Consider the following 6,199-nt stretch of genomic DNA (forward strand, 5'->3'; position numbering starts at 1 on the left):
TGGTATCCAATGTTATTATAATTCCCTATCCTAATAAGGAAATCACAATTTGTATAACTCCAATTCGTCCTAAGCCATTCTTTAAAGCCCCTGATTATCTTTTATTTTATTACATTTTGAAACTCTACTTATCTTATTTTCAAAAAAAAAATCCACATTCCAAGTAACTCCTGTGGGAAAAGAATCTTGTTTTATTTCTGTCTTTGCCACTATTTTTCTTCATTTATTTTTTTTCTCTCTTCTCCCTCCTGGCCTCTTTTGGACATAGTAGCCTAATGTAGAGTTTTTGGCAAGGTTGTTCTCATTCATGCACTCACATCAAACTCCTTGTCCAGCCCTGCTAGGTCTCTCCACACATAAACTCTTCTCTTATGTATTGCCACTTTTCATATCAGATCTCTATCATGCTGAAAAACCTTTACCTAATTGTGCAACACACACCTGTTGAGTTCCAAACAGGGAGGTATAGCAAGGTCCATCACAAGGTATCATTTATTATTTGAGGCATCATCATTTGGAAGAATATCTGCTACTCCCCCAGTGATATAATTACAAGTGATACATGTATTGAGGCTTAAGGGGTTTCATTTAACATAGAAATTCCACTAATAGGGAGAAACTCACAAAGAAGGTACAAAAGGCTAACAAGCTATGGGAGCATGTGTATCACTGTCCACACATAGGTATTCCTGAAGAAGCTTCTTAGATGGTTTTTCAATCTGAGAAGAAACGAGGGAGGAGAGTGCAAGGAGGAAAGTTGCATAATGGAGCTCCACATTCATATATCATTGAGGTTTCTCAGTTCTCCCATGATGCAAAGGGTCTAAGGAAATGGGTCTGTGAAAAAGTGGATGATGAAATAGATATCTATAAGAACAGGACTTGTAAATAAACAACATGAATCTACTCATGAGAAATAACACTTCTATGTGGAATTATGTGCACTTTAACTTGGATATTGTTCCCAAAGCCATGGAGTGATTTTCATATGCCAAGGAGAAAATATGAACACTTGCAGTTGGCATTGGAAGTAATATGAAAACTCTAATAAATGATGGAATGATATAGAATTTTTTATGCTGGTGTTAAGAAGATAAGTTATTAGTTGGGTATTTCTAGAATGAAGATGAAGAAGTGTGAAACCTGAAAGGTCAGGGGTCACGTGTGGGAGAATCTATGAAAAAAGCAAAGGGAGAATAGTCGTACTGATGCTTGGTGTATTGTTTTTTGGATTACATTGGCAAAATATCTGACAAAAGCTACATAAAGGAGGGAGAATGTATTCTATTGGTAATTTTCAGAGGGTTTGTTCTACCGGAGTGACATGAGGAACAGCTCATTTTATGATAATTATACTGTATGGCTGAACACATGGTTGAATTACAAGAAAGACTGAGAGAGACAGAGAGACAGAAACAGAGAGAGTTCTGTGAGTTGTACCTTCTCAGACTTCCAGAGCCTGCCACAAAGTGACTAGAACTGAAGATCCGTTATTCATAGGATAAGCCTAACGAGGCATTTAAGATTGATATGTTGCTCATTTGTTTGTCTTTGTCATGTCTTATTCAGATTGGTTTACTTTTATTCATTGTATTTTATTAGTAGTATTAGTGGTCATACAGATAACTCTTTTTTTTTTTTTCAATGAGAGAGAACAAGAAAAGATTTAGATTTTGTTGGGTGTTGAAGTAGAGAGGATCTAGGAGGATTTCAGGGAGTTAAAACCATAATCAGAATATACTATATGAAAAAATCATTTTCAACAGAAAGAAAGAAAGAAAGAAAGAAAGAAAGAAAGAAAGAAAGAAAAAGAGAGAGAAAGAGAAAGGAAGAGAGACATATTGCTTTAGACTCCAAAGGCTTTTCACGAAAATATAATATAAAATATATTTAATAAAATTTCAGAAGTACCATTAACTTAAATGTTCCAACATTATTCACATTTACAATCCAAAAATCTCCTCTAATAATGTTTAGCTTGGTTTACTAAACATAGAGTGTAAAGGAGTAACCAGAGACATTTCCAAAGGAAAGAATAAGTGCAAAAATGTCTGGATGAGAACAAATCAAGACCAAACTCAACAAAGCAAATATTAAACTCTTAGTACACCATCTGACTTGCATGTCATAATGGGAAGGTCAGTGGGAGTGGGCAGCCTAATCTGTGTAGTTTGTAACTCAGTGGCCTTTTATTGGATTGGTTCTCTTCATTGCCTGAAGGTTTTAGTGGAGGATGTTGCACATTGCTGGCATATCCAGTATCCTGGGAGGGCCATAGATGTATTGTTCTAAGTCTTGGGCTTTATGCCTACATCTTCTGAACTAACATTCTCAGGTCTTCTCATAGAGTTTCTGACCCTACTGTACATTGACTAGCCTCACAAATTTATCCAGACTGAAAAGGCAAACACACCGTTTTCTCTCTAATCTGTGGATCCTGGCTCCGAATCTTGAGAAGTGAGAATATAATCTGGAGTAACTATAAAACCAGGGAAGTAAACAGCTACTGAGGAAGGAAGAAGCACTGAAGGGGGTGGTACCAGGTTACAGGTGTATAAAGAAACAATGGGGTAAATGGGGAGTGAGTATTTTATTTTGTAGGGAGGAAAGAGGTCAGTACCATAGGTCTGGAAGGAGGATTAAATAAACGTAAGGATGTTTGGAAAGGAATTATGTTGTCCTGTATTCACCTAAAATCATGTATAATTCATATAAGTGCCACTTAAGGTGACAATGCCACTCCATCCCTAAGGGCCATCGACTCTCCAACTAAATCCACAGGCACTAGAAAAATCCTCTCATAGTCAAGGCAGTACAAAAGAGTCTCAAAATACTATAAACCATGCTAAACTATTGTTTAGTTTGTTTATTATGCTTTTTTGTCTGCTTTTGTTTTTTTATTTGGTTAGTTGGTTTTGTCTCCCAGAAGTTGAAGTTGAGTTCATGGAGCTTTGACATTTTGACATAATATTTGGGGGATCTCAGCTGGATCTGACTTAAAATTGTTCTCTAATAAAAGTAGCTCACACGGCACTGGAAGGTATGTATCACACTGCCAAGGAGGGGGAACAATCAATAGTTTTACCCAACTATGATGACAAGAAACCACCACAGTGACCACCTTGGGAAAATAGGCCTAAAAGTGCAATAGTGGCACTTATAGCCTGGCAGGAACCAGATGCTATCTTTTATACTTAAGTCTCATGCAACAGGAAGGAAATCACTGCTGGTACTGGAATCATTGCTACTACTTGTTACTAGGGAGATTGTGAATTTGACAGGAGAACTGACGACTGCCATTTTACTAAACGAGTGTAATTGCTAAGTGCATTCCAAATACCTACCCTTATACCCCAAATGTGTATATCTGTCACCCCAAATCAAAAAAGTTTCTTTTTTGCAGTAGATGGAGACAATTATAGAAAATTACAATTGCTGGAAATGATTTGAAAAACAGATTGTGGAGTGCTCAGGACCAAAGGATTTATCTATAACACAACTCTTATACCTAAGTATAAGAACAGCACAGAAAAGGGTAAGAAGATTATAAGAGCCAGAGGACCTGGTACTCAGCTGCAAGATTTTGTCTTCTAGCAATGGCAGGGATGAGTCACCCATGGTTCTTTCAAAATATGGTTGCCTAAATAAGACTTGAACAAAGACAATACCAATAAACATGCTACATGGGAGATGGAAATCTCATGGGATCTCATCACTAGACAGTTACTACAGAAAACCTAGTGACTGATGAGAAAAGGAAAATTAGTCCTCCCCAGGGATGAGAGCCCTAGTTGATTATCTAATACCAAGTAGATAATATAGAAATAATATTCATGTAGGCAACAACATAAACAGCAGCAACAATAACAAAGTTGCTTGAAGCATGGCCTATAATTTACCTTTTACCTGTTTGCAAAACAACAAACTATGGAAGTTACTGCTGCCAGATCAAGTAGTAGTTGAACCCATAGAACTTGTTGGGCCATAATGAGGCAACTGATTCTGAGAGAAAAGAATTCTTTAGGTGTCACCATTTGAGCAAGTTATCCCGATGGCTAAGGATGCTGAAATACCAGGGTAACAGAAACAGCTAGCCTAGATGTGTTCTCTAATCAAGGAAATGTCTTCAGAATGACTTCACAGTTTTATACATTGGAGCTGGTGACTACAGTGGTGGGCATTGGGATGGGGTATTTCTGAAATATTTTCACTGTGTAATGTTTTCTATCATCTCAGTGCAAAGCACAGCACGGCTTGTTTTTAAGGTAATAATCTTTTGAAGAAGTATAGCTTCTTTACCTTGGAATAAGCCCTACACTGGAATTTGGACTCGAATGAGTTGAGACTAAGTTAAACAGTAATAGCATGGTTATTGAAGCATGTCTAAAGCAAGATTTTAGTGAGAATTAAAGACAAAAAAACAGAGCATAAAAGAGTGAAAATACAACTGGGAATGAAGAGTTTAGCTCTAGACAAAATGGGCTTAACAGTCCTCCAAATGAAAAGTCCTCATACATATGCATATTTTTTTTTTTTTTTTGTGAAGAGCTTGGTAAATTGTACTTCAGTATTTTAGCTCCTAAATTTCTCATTCAGTATATTTCACATTTTTTTTTTACAATTTATTTATCTTTAATTTTACAATTTTTATTTTTGATTACTTGGTCGTAGTACATTTTTGAAATTGAGATGTGGACAAGGTCTTGCTTTTAATACAAGATGGGCCTTAAATTTGGGACTTTTTTGCCTCAGCCTCCAAATACTGATAGAAATGAGCCACAATACCCAACTAAATACCTCTATTTCATTTAAACGTTTCAAGAGTTAGAATGGCTAAGATTTTTAAATACACACACACACACACACACACACACACACACACACACACACTGAGAACATATTGCAGAGTGAATATGGACAAAGTCGAAAACTTATTTACTGGTGATAACATTGCAACTTGCTACCACCATTCTAGGAAGCAGAGTAGAGAATTCTCCAAAAATTACAAATAAATTTGCTTGTTTGAAATTACTTCTTTGTTGTAGCCTAATATTTAGGTACCCGCCTGAGATTACTTCTTTGTTCTAGCCTAAGATTTAGATTCCTACCTGAAATGACTTCTTTGTTCTAGCCTAATGTCAGATTCCTGCCTGAAACCTACTTCCTTGTCCTTGGCCAATGTCACCTTCTTGCCAAGCAGCCCCAAAGAAAGAAACTTTCAAGTAAATGGGTGGAAACAGAAAATAGTATAGAATGAAATAACTCAGACTGAGAAAAACAAACCAAAGAAACAAAAATCCAAAATGCTTCATGTTCTTCTCATCTGTGGTTGGTAGCTCCAAATTGTCCAATTTGAGCCCATAAACCTATAATAACTGCAGAAATCAAACAAGAATCTACTAGAGTCTGGGTGAGTACTAGAGTGAGAAATAAAATGATACAAGTGATAAATGGGAGAAAACAGGAAGAATTTGGAGACCCTTGAATTAAGAGAGCTAAAGATCAGTATGAAGCTGGTGAGGGAAGCTGGTGAGGCATAAATAACAATAAGTGTGGTTTCAGAAGAACAGTGAATCATATTTTTATATTTATTTAAAATTACATGTGTGCACACACACACACATTTCCATGAAGTTGTGCCACTTTGATAGACAACAGAAATATTATTTGGATGAAGACCCAGTGCCAATCATGGGGCCAATTATTAAAATGGGGCCTCATTCTTAGGCAATATGCTAAATAAACTTAAGAGAGCTAAAAGGAAAGATTACATTTTCTCAATTAGGTGTCCCTAACTGGTTATCTAATATGATCTAGCTATGTAGTTATAATATATGTGCTATGTGTGTATGTGTGTGTGTATGTATATATTACACACACACACACACACACACACATATAATTATTTTTTTACAGAACCCAGGACCAACAGACCAATGTCATTACCCATAATGGGTTGGACCTTCCTCCATCAATCACTAATTAAGAAAATGACATAAAGGCTTGCTTACAGCCCAATCTTATGGAGGCATTTTCTCAATTAAGGTATTCTCCTCTCTAATAACTCTAGAATGTTTCTAACTACTTATATATGGTATGAGAACAACAGTACTGGAGAATCTATCTGTCTGTCTATCTATCTATCTATCTATCTATCTATCTATCTATCTATCGCTCTCTCTCTATCAATCAATCTATC

The sequence above is a fragment of the Arvicanthis niloticus genome, chromosome 2, assembly GCF_011762505.2.
Source record: "Arvicanthis niloticus isolate mArvNil1 chromosome 2, mArvNil1.pat.X, whole genome shotgun sequence".
NCBI lineage: Eukaryota > Metazoa > Chordata > Mammalia > Rodentia > Muridae > Arvicanthis > Arvicanthis niloticus.